The 17,347-nt window shown below is 40.0% G+C and overlaps 1 protein-coding gene across 27 annotated transcripts in view; it reads right to left on the bottom strand.

The window, feature by feature from the left end:
- The window catches only part of ZNF644 (zinc finger protein 644), a 234,439-nt gene that overhangs the window by 170,049 nt on the left and 47,043 nt on the right, over positions 1-17,347 (bottom strand). For 12 of the 27 annotated variants that reach the window (XM_029617826.1, XM_029617834.1, XM_029617840.1 and 9 more), the window contains one exon: positions 8,500-8,557. The gene's annotated coding sequence lies outside the window, so the exon portion shown is untranslated. Of the gene's footprint in view, positions 1-7,885; positions 8,165-8,328; positions 8,389-8,499; positions 8,558-17,347 lie in introns of all 27 variants that reach the window. The other 15 variants (XM_029617824.1, XM_029617822.1, XM_029617842.1 and 12 more) reach the window with 3 other exon arrangements.

The raw sequence follows: 17,347 nt of genomic DNA, 5'->3' as shown, positions 1-17,347 counted from the left end.
TCATCATGGATACAATATTGTCAACATGGAAGGATTGCACAAGGTTTGCGGATTTATAAAGAGCCAAAACTATAAGCTGAGGATTTGGAATTTGTAATGTGCTGGGACTCTTAAATAAACAAACATTTAATATTTTAAAAGAGCTTATATACCGCTTAATCGGGAGATTTAAAGCAGTTTACAATAAAAACCATAATCAAATGAATAAAAATTTCTAAAGATAGATAAGAACAAAATATTAAGAAAAGAAGATACAACGATTTAAGATCGGGAGACAGACCGGTACTTGCTTCAGAGAGAAGGGAAAAGGGAAAACATCAATTCTCAGTCTAAAAAGCCATTTGAAAGATGTGCATTTTTCACCATTTTTTTGAAGGTTTTTGTGCATAAGGTGTCCCATAGGGACTTTGGGAGGGAATTCCATAGTGCAGCTCCAGCAACCAAAAATGCACACACTAATTTCTGACAACCGTACAGATTTTAATGACGGGATAGATAATAGCCTGGTAGGCGAAGAACGTAAAGGTCTTGCTATTAAGTAAATTTTTTTTAAAAAGTGTGCTGATCCAAGGTTGTTCAGGGTTGTTTTTTTTAAATAATCTGTGGATTATTGAAGCTGCTTTACATCATATACACCAGAGGATCAGCAGCCAAAGGTTAACAAGAACAGGAGTAATATGTTGTCTTCTGTGTGTACCAGTTAGTAAGTGGGCAGCAATATTTTGAGCTGATTATGGAGACCACTAAAAAATATGCCTCCATATTGCAGGAAGCATTTGTTGTTCATTTAACTAAATTGATAGTTCAACAGCAATAAATGTATTTTATTTACACTATGGAGAGATTCAAAAATCTACAGATCAGCTTAAATCTGAATTATGCAAGTTCAAATTATCCAAGTTCTCATGGGATCAGAATGATTACTGGAAGAGTTCAATTTATCCATGATTGACAAAGAAAGGTGTGAACTGATGACCAAGTTGCAGCTTTGCAAATATATTCAATAGGCATGGTTCACAGATGAGTCACTAAAGTAGCCATGGCTCTTACTTGATGAGCTTTAACAGAGTCTGTGATCTGAAGGCCGGCCTGAGCATAGCGATATGCTATACCAGTGGTCCCCAAACCTGTCCTGGAGGGCCACCAGCCAGTCGGGTTTTTGGGATATCCTCAATGAATATGCATGAGAGAAAATTTGCATGCACTGCCTCCATAACATGCAAATTTTCTCTCATGCATATTCATTGTGGATATCCCAAAAACCTGACTGGCTGGTGGCCCTCCAGGACAGGTTTGGGGACCACTGTGCTACACAGTCTGCCAACCAGTCAGACAATGTGTGCCTGGTAACCACTACTCCTAGTCTGTTAGGATCGAAAGAGACAAAGTTGAGAATCCCACAGATATGTTAGATTTCTCTTTAGATAATAAGCAGAGGCCCTTTTACAGTCAGTAAATGAAAGGCCTTCCCCCCTTTACGTGCATGAGGTTGTGGAAAGAACATGGACAACACAATGGCTCGATTCAGATGAAATGGCAAAATTATTTCTGGCAGAAAGGGGGTAAGCACACAGCACCACTCTGTTGTGGAAAAACTGTATGGGGAATAACTTTTCATTGCATAGACCAGAAGAGTCAGTGAGATTCATTGATGACTTGCAACACTGATTTCCAGGTGAAGAACCTTAAAAAAACAGATTAATGGTTCATAAAGCAGCTTCATTGGTTGTGCCAATACAACACTAAGATATCATGGAATAGGTGGCTTAGCAACTGGAAGTCTCATATACCACAAGCCTTTCAAGAACTTTGACACTAAAGAATACACAAAGATCAGTTTGCCAGCCACTTGATCATGGTAAGCCACAATGGCATGGAGATGTGCTCTGACCAGTGATGTACTGAGACCCAATGAAAAGAAGGACAATAAGTACTGGAGCAACTCCTTTGGCTCACAAGCAAACCAGTCCAAGGTTCCAGACACCAAAATGAAAATCTCTTCCATTTAAACCCACAAGTTCTTCTAGTTGAAGGCTTCCTCCTGGTGGAAATCACAAGAGCAATGAAACTAGTGAGCACTCAATATCCACATTGTCAATCATACTTATCTGGATCACAGTGGCATAATAAGGATCAGGCACACTCTGTTCTTGAGTGCCTTCTGCACTGTTCTTGCCATCAACGTAGTGGTAGAAAAATGTACAGCAGATCTGCATTTGGAGTAAATCAACTTCCTGTGAAGAACAGAGCAGAATTTCTCTACTTTCCTGTTGTCCTCTGATGTGAATAAGTTAGTTGACAAGCAACCCCAGAAATCAAATTGTCTGCTACTGCTTGATCCAGAGATCACTCGTGGAAGCTCTGCTGAGACGATCCCGGGAAGGTAGATTGCTTCTGGAAGGCTTTGCGGCTTTTAAATCCATGCCCAAATTTCTTATTGATTCCTGGCAGAAAGTCCACAAAGGTTATTGTAATGGGAATGATGTACAAGTATGTGAGCATATGTATATTTCAGATCCAGGAAGCACATCTAATCTCCCACCTGAATGAATTGCAGGATTGTGTGGCGTAAGTTTTTTTTTTTTTTTAAACTTTTCCTGTAACAGGCTCTTAGTCAGTCTTCGTAAATCCAGGATCTCAAAGCCCCCTGAGTTCTTGGGGATAAGGAAATAGTAGGAGTAGAATCCCTTGCCAAATTCCTTGGGGGGTACTGGTTCTATTACCCACTGGCTGTGAAGCGACTCCACATCAAGATGGAGTTGGGTCAAGTGAGACATCTGGATTGAAAAACAGTGGTTCAGCACTGGAAGACAGAAGAAGTGCAAATGGTAACCAGACTCCACAATTTTGAGGACCCAACAATCTCTGGTGATTTTTCGCCACTTTGCCAGGAAAAGGTGAGTCCTGACAAGAATTAGACATAAGCTTAGGCTGGGCTTGTTGTGATGTCTTCTGCTGACATCACTTGCACTGAGGGCGAGCTGGAAATTGTTGTGGAAGTGCAGGTGGTTCACAATACTGCTAAAATTAGTTGAAAAGGCATCTCTGGAAGAAAGCATTTAAAAGCAAACTAGTCCTATAAGATGATAGCTGTTCAGGTCCTTCTGAGAGAGACTGGATGGCAGCATGCTGCTCCTTAATTTGAGTGACTGTTTCTCTGACTTCTCTAAAGAGATTGCCCCCTGAAAAGTGCAGATCAGCCAACTTTTTATGAACATCCTCAAGACAGCTGCTGGCTCTTGACCAAGCTGATGTGCTCAGATGGCTTCTGTAGAAGATCTTGCTTCAGTATTAAATGATTTATACACTAAGCAAAGAGTATATTTGCACTCTTACACATCCAGAAGAACCCACTGATAGTCTCTTTATTCATTGTGCAGTGTCTATCTGGGGTTTCAGTTTGTCGATAAAATATTGTAAGTATTGCACCATATAGAACTGGTGGGCTGTGATGCAAGCATTGAGCTCTGGAAGATCTTTAACCCAAAATTGTCTCAACAGTCTAGTGTCCTTACCCAGTGGGATATTGGAGACAATTCCAGCCTTCTTAGCCCGCTTTAAACATTGAATCCTCTACCACTGACTGATACAGTAGTTGGTACACCAGTTTTTTTGTATTCTATTTTTCAAATCCAATTTCCTGGTTACGGGGGACAGGATGCCAGATTCTCCTACATTCTAATTTGTAAATGCCATAATATGGAAAAGTGCAAAATGATGCACTTAGGGAAAAATATTCCCAACTACAGATACAAGATGCTGAGTTCTGTATTGGGCGTCAATACCCAGGAAAAAGAATCTTGGCATCCTTATGGACAACATATTGAAATCTTCTGTGCTGTGTATGGCGGTGGTGAAAAAAAAACCAAAATGTTAGGAATGATCCAAAAAAGAAAATGGAGAATAAGACGAAAAATATATTGCCTCTGTAACAAGCCGCTGTGCGACTGCACCTTTTGAGTATTGTGTGCAGCTCTACCGCCACATCTCAATAATGATAGAGGAACTAAAGGTGCAGGAGGGTGACAAAAATAATAAAAGGGATGGAACATTTCTTCTATGATGGGATGCTATGCAAGCTAGGGCTCTTGAGCTTGAAAAAGAGACAGCTGAGAGAAGACATGATAGAAGTTTATAAAATCATGAGTGGGGTGGAACGTGTAATTAAAGAACAGTTATTTAGTATTTTAAAGTACTACTAAAACAAGGGAGACACTCCATTAAAAACAACAACCAGCAGATTCAAAACAGATCACAGAAAATACTTTTTCACTCAGTGCATTATCAAGCTGTAAAATCTGTTGCCAGAGAATATGATCAGGGAGACCAGCATAACGAGGTTTCAAACAGGTTTGGACAAGTTCCTGGAGGAAAAATCTATAAAACATAGTACAGCAATGACAGCAGAAAAAGACCAAGTATCCATCCAGTCTGCCCAGCAAGTTTCTTACGATAGTAACTGCCACTCCATGCAGATTACACCCATGTTTCTATTAAGGTAGTAAATGTTGCTCCGTGCAGGTTAAGTCAAAGTCTTATGTTAAGGGTAGTAAACTTTTTAATCTAAATCAAGCAACTATCAAACCCATAACTACCAACATTTTCACGAAGTGAGCAGCCTTCATGATAATTCAGATAATGCTGCCTGAACGTACTTTGCTTTTGGACTTGGCCGTAAAAGTAATCCTGTGCTTTTTCCCTAATGTCTGCATATCTGTACCCTGTACTGTAAAAGTTGGAGCCCAGCATTGGCTGTTGTCTGAACCCAGTTCCCCTTTTTGCTCCCACCAATAAAGCAGACAGCAATATTGCAATTGCTTCAAAAGCATCAAGGCTAACTGGTTAAGGGTAACCAAATAGACTAAAAAAAATCTATTTCTATCCTTGGGATTAATAGGAATTAGATCTACTTTATGGGATCTGCCAGATACTTGCGACCTGGATTAGCCACCATCAAAAACAGGATGCTGGGCTCGACAGATCTTAGTTTGACCCAGCATGACAATTCTTAAATTCTTATAGGATCAAGTAATCTAGGATTGCTGCAGGTTCAGATGGAGTTTCCAGAATCTGGAGAAGTCCAAATCCCTTGGTACAGGGATCTTTGTCCTTACAGATATTAACTCCCATTGCCTTACTCAGCTTGTCCAAAAATCTGGAGTACAAGAGCTCTTCTGGTGGCAAATAATGATCCGGTGAATCAGGCCGGGGGGGGGGGGGGGGGGGTCTAAAGAAATCCCTGCAGACCCTACCTTGGAAACAAGAGGTGACAGAATACTAACCCACAATCCCATGATGATGAATGAGGTCAGGACAGTGTCCTCAGTCACCTCAAAGAGGAATATTACCAGAGCATTGTCCACATGGTGGTCTCCCATGCCCCTGCCTCAGACTAGCTACATTCTTCTGCAGAGAGGGATGTGTTGAGGAACCAGATTCCTGATACTGAGACTTCTGAGAGGGGCTCCTGAGGTGTGGAGGCCAGAGAAACTCCCCCTTGAGGGAACAAATCCACCACTCTGGCCAGAAAAGGTTGAAGGTTACGAACTTTGTCACTTGCTGCCAGTGAAGGAAAGTCATCAGCTATTTTGTCACCTTGTCTTATGAGCTGCTGTGTCCTCTGACAAGCAGTTGGGGGAAGAGAGATATCCTCTTCTGAAATCAGTATAGGTTTATCCTCTCAAAAAGCTCCTAATGGTCTCCGGGAGGGAACTCCCTTTTGAATCAACCGAGCTGATGGAGTTATGGAGACCACAACACCACTGAGCATAATCAGATCTAGCATCTCCACGCAAAATCTGCACTCAAGGAAATGGGACGGAGAATAGAACATTAACCTGGAGGTGGTAAGTGCAATAAATTGCCTTCAGGGCCCCTCAATGATTATTCCCATTTCAAATGTGTCGAGTGCACTGAGAGGGCTGGGGACAGGTGCTCTGACTGTGCCAGGGCATCAATGAATATACGGCTGAATGTCTGAGTGAGCAGCTGTGTTGGCTGAATCAAGGCCTAGTGCACTAACAGGGAAGGCATGCTTGAGGCCCAGTGCACTGACAGTGCAAGGACCTGATGTGTCAAGTGGTGTAGTGTGAGTTTATGTAACTGATCCTGACCTCAACTTTGGTGGTGCCAACTGCACCACTAGCTCCAACACATGGTGCTTTTTCTTCCTTATGCATTGATGAGCCCTGCAAAGGGCTCACTGAAACCTGCTTCTAATGCATTCATGCCTTGCTCAACCCTGATGGAGCAGCAGATATGGAAACCGGTGCCACAGAAGGGACAGCTTTTCTCAAGGAGCTCCTGCTCAACTCAGTATGGAGGGAAGTTGAGAAAGCCCAGCTCCGAGACCAGCTTTTCACCGACTTGCAAGTTCTTCCATCTTACAGACCTCTTCCTCTGGGTCCTCCGTGATATCCAGCCAGTCTTAGCAGTTAGCTGTGTCGTGGTCTGGCCCCAGACAGACATTTGTAGCACATATTGCGGCTACTGATGATGGATATCTTTTGGACACATGCACACAATTCCTGAAGCTATTGCAGTTGACATTCATGGAGCCAGACATTCCCTCTCTTGTAGTTTTAGGGTTTTTTGTTTTTAAAAGTGCTATGGAGGTGCTGCCAAGGCAGCAAGGCAACTCAGAATTACAATGAGAAAAAAAAAACCACAATAAAGTACCAAACAAATTAGAGAAAGAAGATATATACTGTGCAGAAGCTTGGACGAAAAAAAGACTGAGTGGCTCATGGGGCAGTGCCCATATGGAAACTCACATCCATGCTCAGTACAGCAAAAGCTCTATGAGCTAGGAGAGAACGGTCTGTTCAGCGCTGGATGACATCACTCATGTTTCATTTATATTTCAGCCTATTTGTCGATGGAGAAAGAGGGTGACCGATAGATGGAAATATAGGTGAAGCAGATAGTAACCAAGAGACTGGAAGACAAAGAGGGAAAGTATCACCACCTTCTCTTCCCTCAGCTCTATCCCTGGGCAGGGACAGAAGCTCTATCCCTGGACAGGGACAGAAGGGGCCATAAACAGATTATAGAATAAAGAAAAAAAAAAGGTTTCACCCTACGTGCACCCCCACCCACCCCAAAAAAAGGGCAAAATAAAACAAAACAGAAAAAAAAAAGAAGAAATAGAGAAAGAACATTTTTCCCTAACTCCTAAACTATTTGTCACCTAGGTTTTCTAACTTTTTCCATCCCTGATCTCAGCAGTTATATTCTAGCTACTCGCCCAGTGGCATAGATAGGAACAGCTACTCTTGGGGGAATTCTGCACTAAAAACAAATTCTGTGCACATTTTAAAATTCTGCAAAATGTTGCACGCTTTGTTTGTTCAGATAATATAATCACTGCCTGAGTAATTTATTTATAATGCAATACAGAAAAAAAAAATATTCAAAGATGCAAAATTTTTATTTTTTTGTGCCAGCAATCTGGAGGCCTGGCCCCTCCAGATTGCTCTCCCCCTTATGACTGGAATCCCTTCACCATGCTTAATCTTCTCTTTCCTCCTCTTCCAGTCAATACCTCTTTACTCACTATCTCCCCCCTCCCCTTTTCCCCCCACCAGATTTCTCTCTACTCCAACAGGCTCAAGCCCCCCCCCCAATGAGGCTTGAACACCTCCCAGCTCTCTACTACCCACCCCCCCCTAGTTATTTTCCCTCAGCCCAGCAAGACTCCCCTAGCTGTTTCTCTATTTGCCCCTTTCCCCTCACTTTAGATCTCCAGCTTTCTCTGCCCCTTCCAGGCTGGACTCATGAAGGGTTCTCTCCTTTCACCCCAGCAGATGTGCTAGCTTTCTGATTGCTGACCCCTCTTTAGCAAGAACCCCAGCTCTCTCCTTCCTTCCCCAAGCTCGTTATCTACCTTGCTCATTCAAGCTCTACCAGACTCCTTCAGCTCCCTCCTTTGTTTGGGTCATGCAGGTCAAGGCTGATGCAGGCTCATCTCTTTTGGCTTGTGTGGGCCAACATAGACTCTCCCAACTCTTTTCTGGTCCATGTAGGCCAGCCCACGCTGTTTGCTTTTTTTTTCACTTCCAGTTGACAGACACTATTCCTTCCTCCCTTCTGGTCTGTGCACATCTCTACTGCTGTTGCTGCTTCATGGTCCCCACATCTTATTCTGTAGGTCAAATGTAGAATTCTGCACAACACCAAATTCCCCAGAAGTAACAGAATTCAAATTTACTTTATTTAAAAAAAAAAAAAAAAAAAAGACTTAAGCAGCAAATTATTTTAACAGTTTTCACATTTAGAAATATTAATATTCATTTCTCTCAAAATCTCTATGAGCAAATGCAAACTTACAGGCACCACACAGTGAAGATGCTTGCTTCTGACACAAATACAAGATCTCAGGTGGCAAACCTTTACACAATTCAAAACAAAATATGTAACATGATCTGAATCAATGAGGAAAAAAAATTCTATCAATCAGTAAATGCATTTATAAAATCAAAATTGTATTTAGATACCTACCTTCTCTTGTTTATTTTCTTTGCCTCAAACTACGATACAGATGTTATCAAGGGCAAACCTGCAAAGAAGAGAAAAAAATTCAACTAATGACCAGAATAAATGCATTCAATCTGATAGATCAAGTATTAAGCTAACTCATTCTGCTATCTACGGAGAACCCTGTTTATGGTAAGCAGATTTGCTTTTTCCTTCAACAAGCAGAGCTGAATTAGCCATGACACTTGAGGTGTCCCAAGCTAAGGGATGCAAGCAGAGCATTTCACTGAAAAGCAACTTTGCTCTCCCCCTTGGAGAATGGAATATAGAGTGAACAGGCAAAGCAAAACTCTTTGCCCAAAATACTGTCACTCAAACTTTGTGCTGGCAGTAGTGGAACGTGAAGGTGTGAATTGATGACCAAAGTTAAAGATTTCCAATGTCCATCTCCGCTCAAGATGAGAAACATAAATATACCCCAAAACAATCGTAATCTCACCCACAATAAAGTTCTTCTGAACTAATTACTCTATTTTAAACAATTAAAAAATGAATAAATTGAAAAGAAAGAGGTAAGTTTCATATTATAGATGCATGCCTCCTCGGCCTTGCGTCTTTCTTGTGATATAATCATTAACTTGCCTCCTTCCTCCTTTAATTTATTTTATTTGTAAGAAAAAAAATTTTTTTGAAATATTTTTATAAATGAATTTTCTCTAAAAATCAATACAATTGATTTTTAGAGAAAATTCATTTATAAAAATATTTCAAAAAAATTTTTTTGTCTTACAAATAAAATAAATGAGGAAGGAGGCAAGTTAATGATTATATCACAAGAAAGACGCAAGGCCGAGGAGGCATGCATCTATAATATGAAACTTACTTCTTTCTTTTCAATTTATTCATTTTTTAATTATTTAAAATAGAGTAATTAGTTCAGAAGAACTTTATTGTGGGTGAGATTACGATTGTTTTGGGGCAAAGTTACAGATTTTCATATGTCTTCAGAGGGGATGGCTCTTAGGTACGTTAAGGCAACCAGGCCTCTTACCTATTGAGTCTCGATGGCGTTTTGGATTTTAAAGCCAGCTAGCGCATAAGTCTGCTAGCCAGTTTGACAAAGGGTGTTTGGCAACAGCCACACCAGTCTATTAGAATCATAAGATACAAACAGTTGGAAATCTAACAGCAAGTTCTCTCCAGTTAATAGGCTAAGACCCATTTAAGGTCTAGCATTTGGAGGGCTTTCTCCCCTTTGTGTGTATGAAGTCTTGGAAAGAATGTAGACAGAGCAACTTGATTCAAATGAAACACAGAAACCACTTTCAGCAAAAACTTAGGATGGGTGCAGAGCATCACCCTATTGTGAAGAAATCGCAGATATGGAGAAAAAATATAGCTCACTGACTTTTAGTCAAAGTGACAGATTAACACCACCTTCCATGTAAGGAACTTCAAAAGAAGCCAATTCTAGCAGCTCGAATGAAGATTTCATTAGTTGCACTAAGACGACATTGAGATTTCATGGCACTGGTGGTTTCATATGCCATAAGCCCTTCATGAAGTTTGAGACCAGAAAATAAATGGAAATGGGTCTCCCCTCCACCTGAAGATGATATGCAAAAATAGCGCTAAGGTATACCTTCATAGATTACGTTCTGAGGCCCTGCGAAGAAAGAATTAAAAAAGTACTGAAACAGATCTCTGGGCATACAGGAAAAAGGGTCCAGAGAACCCAAGTAACAAGATGAAAATCTTTTCACTTGAAAGCATATGACCTCCTTGTGGACAGCTTCCTGGCCATAATCAGAACCTCCTCCAGCTCCATGTGGAGTTCCAAGGAGGACATTACTGATCACTCAACATCCATGTTGGCAGGCTGAGGTAGATCAAATTCAGATGATGCAGAACTTTTTCCTGCTTAAGTAGTGCTGAGTAGATTCCCAGGGAATGGGAAGGTGAATCAACGGCCAAACAAAAAGAGAACTACATCAGTCTGGCCCAGACTGACGTGACAGTCTAATTCTTGCTCAATCCTTGACACTAGCAAAAGTGATGGAAATGCATACAGCAGATCTGCATCCCATTTCAGCAGAAAGTTATCCGGAATGAACCTTAACTGGTTTGGTAGAATGGAAGACGACATTCAGGCCTTCCTGTTTTCCCATTGCAACAAGGTCCATTGCAAAGCGACCCCACAGACTGAACAGCCTGTTCCCCACCCTCTGGTCCAGCGTACACACTTATGGACCGAACACCCTACTGAGACAACTGCTGTGTTTAATAATCCAAGAAGGTAGGCTACTTGTAGGAAGGCCTTGTGCCCAATGTCCTAGTTCCATATCGTGCCTCCTTGTAGGTAGTACAGACATCAGTTTGGCCATTTGGTTCAAAACTCTCCTTCCTTACAGGATGTGAAAGAATGCTTCCAGGGCATACCAAATAGAAAGCAAGTCTAAAACTTTTAAGAAGATGCTCTGCTACTGACTATGCTCTTGAGGCCAAAGGGAACTGGATGAGAGCCTGACCTTTTGGTGGACACATCCAAAACAATATTACTGATAAGGAAGATTTCGAAGAGAGCAGCTCACTTTCAGAGTCGTCAGGGGATAGCCACTAATGAAGGGATGTTTTCATTTCCGGTGTTACTAGAACAGACTGGAACAATGGATGATGCAGCTAGTCTCATTAGAAATGGAGTCCCCAATGTAATTCTCTCATATGCAGATATGTTAGAGGCACTGTGTGTGTGCTGCTGCCATATATCCCAGAGCAATAAGGACCAATGTGGCCAAAGTCACGATATATATATATATATATATATATATATATATATATATATTTTGCTCTCTTTCTTCCAAGAAGAATGCTTACTCTTCTACTGAATCTATCCATGCTCCGATGAACTGAATCCTCTATATCAGTACCATATTTGACTTGGCAAAATTTATGATGAACCTAAGGTGGCTTCCTCCAAAGATTTCTCAGCACCTGCTGAGCAAGGGCCGACTACCAGCCAGACCAGGTATGGGAAAACTTAGATCTCCTTCTAACAATGGTGGGCAGCTATCACTGCTAGGCACTTTGTGTACACCTTTGGGGCCATTGAGAGTCCAAAGGACAGGAATCTTTATTGAAAATGGCAACTCTTCACTGCAAAATCGGATGCACTTCTAGTATGAGTAGTGAATCAAAATATGAGTGTACGCATTCTTCAAGTTCAGAGTGCATATCCAATCCCATGAGAGAACAGACAGAAGAATCATGTGGAAAGAGCTCATCTTGAATTTCTCCTAGAGTCCTGTTTAATCTTCTCAAGTCCAGGTTCAGTCTCAATCCTTCAGTCTTTTCTGGAATTACAAAATAGTGAGCGTAGAATCCCTGGCCATATTTCCTGAAGAGAACTGCCACTCTTGATTCCTTTTGTAGGAGAGACTACTTCCAGATTGGAGCTGGAATGAATGAGATGGGTCTAAATTGAAGACACAGTGAGGCTGAGTTGAGGAAGGATAAGAGAAGCACAAGCAGTAACAGCACTTGTTGGTGCATGGTGCTCTTTCTCTCTCTCTGCTCCTGAAGAAACCAGAGTAGAGGTCCTTGGATCATCAAAAAGCTAGTCCCAGTTTGGCTGGGAGTTGCTAGAGGACTTTTGGCTAGTGACTCTCCCAGGTTTGGCCTCAGAGCGGGAGATATTGTTGCTGCAGAAAAGTAGATCGTGAATGGACTGCCTTTGAGCTTGTGTCCTCTACCAAAATTGAGAACTTAATTAGAAAGTTAAGTCCAGCCTCTCATCCGTTTGATGCAATTCCCAAACACATTAAAATGTTTTCTGATATTATTGCAAAACCTGTTGCCAATATAATTAACTTATCACTCGAAGAAAGCACTTTTTAAGCTATTTGGAAAAATCCCATCATAAAACCTATTCTGAAAAACAAAAATTCTGATGTGAATCAATTAAACAATTACAGACCAATTTCTAATTTGCCATTCTTAACGAAGTTAATTGAAAAAGTTGTTCAAACAACTGATTATCTTGATGAGAATGTTATTTTGTATCTGTCCCACTTTGGCTTTTGAAATTTTAATTTTTTTTTTAATTCTTTATCAGTTTTAACTTTACAAAACCATCAATTTTGCAAATACAGAAAACACAGATAGGATGAAAAAGGAAAAAACCTATATTCATATATACAATTCACCATAATAGTAGTAATATTTATACTTCCATCCTTCTTAAACTTATAAATCAATATACAGTGAACTTACGTAGGTTTAGGATCTGAAATTATGGAGAGTATTTAAAAAAAAAGGAAAAATAATTTTTTTTTAAACAATAAAGGCTGCCATCTAACAACCACTTATCTTTTACGTAGTTATGGGAGAAAATGTAATAGGTGTTTTAGATGTAAGAAAACTTTTCAATTGCTCAGAAATGAAGAATATATTGACTTCTGCTCCTTTCTTTAAGATACACTTACAAGGAAACTTTAATTTAAAAATATAACCCAACGTAATAGCCTGTTGGCGAAGGGTTAAAAACTCCCTGCGCCTTTCCTGGGTGATAGGAGACAAATCAGGAAAAATTTTTACATTTTCATTATAGAAAACAGTAGGAAACTTTCTAAAGTAGTTTTTCATTATTAACTGAACATCCAGCAATGATATTAGCGATACCAATAACGTAGCCCTGTCTATTATTTCTGTTGCCGAATCTTCTAAGAATTCAGTTAAATTTTCCTGTATATTTGCTCTGTTTGCTGTTGAGATTACTTTAGGCAAAAAGAAACATTTATAGCAGGTAAATTTTCTTCCTCAAAACAAAGGACTTCCTTCATAAATCTCTTTAAAGAAATATATGGGTTTTCGCCCAGAACTCGTGGAAAATTTAAAATCCTTATGTTTAAGTGTCTAGAAGCATTTTCTAATGTTTCTACTCTTCTTGCAATGAATTGATTATCTTTAACCATTGCGGCTTTAAACTTTAAATTTTCTTGCTCCTTTTCCTCCAGTTTCACAATTTTCCTTGAAACTTGATCAAATTTCTTCTGAAATTCAAACGAATTTTGGGAGCCTTGAGATGCCAATAACTCCACTTTTTCGCTTAATTGGTTTACAGCGGATGCAGCCATAGTCACAGTCTCAGGGCGGTCTGGGATTTTCAGGGGTTTAAACGCTTGGGTAGTTACTTGTGGTAATGGCAGGAAAATATCCACTGGACTTACCCCAGCAGCCCCTTCTCCCTGTCCGCATCCAGATATTCCCACGCTGGTTCTCACTTCTCCCGGAACAACCGAGTTTGTAGAAAGTGATTGAGAAACTGCAGTCAGCGTTGGCGTCTCTACCTGTAACCCGGAAGGAGTTCCCACTTCCAGCGCGTCGGAATTTTTTTTTTTAAGCACAGAGACACTTTTGATCTCTCTTTATCTGACACCATTCTTGGAGGAATGGATTCTGAGCAATCGTATTTATTGATTATGTTAGATATATCAGCAGCTTTCGATACCATTGATCACAATATTCTGATCCAGAGATTCATTGAAATTAGTATTACAGACAAAACGCTCTGTTAGTTTGAATCTTCTCAAAAATCGCTCATATAGGGTTAAAATAGGGATTCGTTTTCTGATAAAATTTCGTTATCTACAGGAGTTCCACAGGGGTCCTCACTATCAGCTACCCTTTTCAACTTATATATGTTCCCACTTTGTAAATATCTGTCTGAACTGGGTTTAACATTTTATTTACGCCGATTATGTTCAGTTTTTGGTTCCAGCAACTGCTATCACATCTGAAGTTAGCACTTAAAATCAATAAAAAACTGAAATTCTCCTCTTATGTGAGTCTATTAAGAAATATAAAATTGATCAACATGATTTTAATGTAGTAGATCATGCTAGAGATTTAGGGGTAATTTTAGATAGTGAACTTAACATGAAGAAAGCTATTTCAAATATGAAACTTAAACCCTTACTGTATTTTAACAATTTTAGGACTGTTCTACAAACTCTGATCTGTTCTAAGTTAGACTACTGTAATGCTCTATTAGGCCTTCCGTCCTCTTCCCTTAGACTACTTCAACTTTTACAAAATGTGGCAGCCAGGGTGTTAACAGGGACAAAAAAAATATGAACATATTACTCAGATTTTGAAAGATTTACACTGGCTGCCCATTACATATAGAATACACTACAAAGTACTTTAATACATAAATCTGTATATAATGAAAATATTGAATGGTTAAATGCATCATTACATATTCACACTCCACAGCGTAATTTGCGATCAGGTAATAAAAGGGCTTTTAACTATCACATTCCTTAGATCAGCCCAATTGAATAAAGTGAGAGAAAGAACCTTAACATAGGCCAATCCCAAATTATGGAATTCCCTACCGAAAGAATTTAGACTAGAATTAATTTTCAGACCTTAAAAAAAAAAAAAAAAAAAAAAAAAAAAAGTAAAAACATGGTTATTCAAAGGCATTTGGAGAGGTGAGATTAGTGAATATCAGACCTTTAAGATTAATTTTAAAATACATACAGGTACTTGGAGTGTGAGTATTATTTAGTATTATTTATTTTATCCACTTTAATGCTTCTTACTTTATTTTGTGTTATTTTTAACCTTTTTTAAATTACTATTTTATTCAATTTGTTTCATGATACAGTCACATTCAAGGGTTTTGTTTATATTTGAATTTATGATTTTATATTTTGATGTTACTTAAAATGTTTATCTTGATTTATTTATATTGCAGTGAACTGGTATATTGTATCAGAATATTGGTATATAAAATTTATTTATTTAGCATTTTTTATATACCGAGGTATAGCAGAGTTGCCTTCACTCCGGTTTACATACAAAAACAACATGTTACATTGAACGGTGTTTTAAATTTAAAATTAACACTAATGAGAATGGAATAAATAAATAAATAGGTGTCCGATAATGCCAATATGGGCGATTGCTGATAAGATCTTCTAAGACCAAAGAACAGATACCCGTGTAGAGGAAGCTTGCTCTGAAATTCCTGCCAATGGAGACTGAAGAGTCATATGTTTATCTGCGAGTCTCTCTAACCTTCTCCTCTGTGCAGACATCCGCCAGTCTATCATGCACAACCTCTCAGATAGCACTGGCCTTTAACCATACTATTCTGTGTAGGCTGATAGCTCCTGCCAATGCTTAGGCCACAATGTCACAGGACTCATACACCAAACAGATAAGGTGTCTCTTACATTCTTCCACATCCAAGATTGCTTAACAGAACTCGGAATGGTCTGGGCTTAATTCTCGGCCAAAGGGTTGATCTTTTTAATTCAGTCATGCAAATTCTGCACCAAATATAGCTGGTATGCAGCAATCCAGGCACCTGGCATTGAACTCTGGAAGTTTTTTCTCCCAAATAAATCCAAAAAACCTTTGATCAGTCCCCAGCAGGACACTGAAGATGCGTGTCTTTTTGGCCTCTTTTCTGCCAACTGTACTACTGACTAGTGTCTGTGTTGGACCTCACCAAAACCCAGCACCAGCTGGATCCTAATCTTTATACCCAACTTCCTAGCTATTGCACAAGAGGAGGCCTCTCCCACATATGGATTAGTAGATGCCTCAGCAGCTGGTGAATGGGGATTGCAGCCTATTCCAGTGGCTCTAAAAGATGGAGTCCGTGAACCTCTTTCCTTGGATCCTTATTCTTCTAGACATTAATATCCAGTCTTTTCGCCCGTTTATTCAGAAATTTCAAAACAAGAAAGATCCTCTGGCAGGGAGGAATGTTCTGATGGCTTGGGCAGCATGTCTGATGGAATTCTAGTAGAACTGTTTTCTGAGACAGGCTTTCCCAAGATCTGGGAGAGGAGGAAGGAGACATGAATGGATATTGATGGTGCCTAGGCAATAGCAGATTCAACCAAGTCACCAGATTGATCACTCCTCCTGTTTCCAAGTATGCCTGTCAACAGGTGATTTCTCAGAAAGGGACAATGGCGCCCCCACCAGGGGTAACTAATGGAGCACCAGATGGAGAGGCTGGATAGGTCCCCTCCAACTAAGACACAAGCTCACCTATTTTAGTCAGAAGAAGATGAAACGGCCTGCTTCGCAGTTGAGGATAAAAAGACACAAAAGAGGTTTTCACTAGTATGTTTAGCTGATCAACTGTTGAGCTCTTTGAGCGATTGGCAGAGGAGATGTCTTCCGAAACCTGAACTGGCTCCTCCCTCTTGTACAGAGGAGTGCACTAGATCCGCTGTTACTGGGGCCATCTGGATCAACACCGATGAAGCTCTAGACCACTTGGGATCCAGAAAGAAAAAATGTGAGGTATCTAGAGGCACCTTACAAGCCATAAAAGATGAGGGCATCTATGGTGGTACCACCATTTAAGATATTGAGCGAGCATGGTATTCCTTATGGGTCAACACCTGCTGCATTGATGACTACCAGAAACCTCTGCACCATTGATAGCCCATCGATACTTTTCATGCCAATTTTAGTACCATTGATGAGGATGTGCTTGACTTCGATGTCGCATTTGGCACTGTAAGGAGATTCGAGGATTTTGGTGCTTACACCATCTTTTTTTTTTTTTTTTCGGCGCTCAGTACAGACTCAATGACCGATCTGATTTGGAAGCCCACCATATATGAAAACATGTAATGAGAGATGGACATGCAGGATTTTTTTTTTTTTTGCAGTAGCAGCACTGAAAAGTGCTTTTCAAGGGCTGCTGAGGAAGCAAAGAAAAATGTGAGGCAATAAAGGGAATGACAAAACAAAAGAGAAAGAGAGACAGGGTAGCATCCATGTGATAGCTCAGATAAAAGCAAACTGAGGAGCTCATAAGGAAGCATGTGCAGAAACTCCC

Source organism: Rhinatrema bivittatum, chromosome 10 (assembly GCF_901001135.1).
Source record: "Rhinatrema bivittatum chromosome 10, aRhiBiv1.1, whole genome shotgun sequence".
Classification (NCBI taxonomy): domain Eukaryota; kingdom Metazoa; phylum Chordata; class Amphibia; order Gymnophiona; family Rhinatrematidae; genus Rhinatrema; species Rhinatrema bivittatum.
This window is presented reverse-complemented; position numbering and strand designations above follow the sequence as displayed.